At 43.5% G+C, this 616-nt stretch overlaps 2 non-coding genes across 2 annotated transcripts; both read left to right on the top strand.

Moving 5' to 3' along the window:
* The first annotated feature begins 60 nt into the window (after nt 1-60).
* TRNAE-UUC lies at nt 61-132 on the top strand. Its single transcript has one exon. It is a non-coding gene; the product is annotated as a tRNA-Glu (tRNA).
* Nucleotides 133-321: 189 nt separating this feature from the next.
* Nucleotides 322-394, top strand: TRNAV-CAC. The gene has a single exon. It is a non-coding gene; the product is annotated as a tRNA-Val (tRNA).
* Nucleotides 395-616: the final 222 nt, after the last annotated feature.

Here is a 616-nt window from a genome sequence, read left to right as displayed (position 1 = left end):
AAAAAAAAAAAAAAAGCAATAATAAACTGTGGGATTGGTAAAATAGTGCTCAATAACAGCTCCCTGGTGGTCTAGTGGCTAGGATTCGGCGCTTTCACCGCCGCGGCCCGGGTTCGATTCCCGGTCAGGGAATTTTAACCCATAAAGTGGGGCGGAGTCTTTATTTTCTTTCTCTTTACCTTTTTTTTCTTCCTCATGCCTCCAATCTTTGCTGCTTACCAAAAAATGGCCGTTTTCGAGGTTCAGCGATGAATTTGGGTGGAAAAAGAGAGATTTGGTGAATCCTACTGGAAATATTGGGCTATAGCAGCTCTGCATGTGGTTTCTGTAGTGTAGTGGTTATCACGTTCGCCTCACACGCGAAAGGTCCCCGGTTCGAAACCGGGCAGAAACACTTCGGTTTTCAGCTTTTCCACTTTTTGATATTTAATTATTTTTATTGTTGCGTTTGGAAGTCAAACCAAGTTGGGAAGGAAACAGAAACAGAAAAAAGCAGAAGAGTTGTTCCCTAGGGAGGTCTTTTTGGGGAGGAAAATCAGAAACTTTCCAACGAGTAGAAGGAGAAAAAAAAGAAAGAAAAGAACCTTTTCCCTGACCGGGAATCGAACCCGGGCCG

The sequence above is a fragment of the Meleagris gallopavo genome, assembly GCF_000146605.3.
Source record: "Meleagris gallopavo isolate NT-WF06-2002-E0010 breed Aviagen turkey brand Nicholas breeding stock chromosome 18 unlocalized genomic scaffold, Turkey_5.1 Chr18_random_7180001948831, whole genome shotgun sequence".
In the NCBI taxonomy this organism is placed as follows: domain Eukaryota; kingdom Metazoa; phylum Chordata; class Aves; order Galliformes; family Phasianidae; genus Meleagris; species Meleagris gallopavo.
This window is presented reverse-complemented; position numbering and strand designations above follow the sequence as displayed.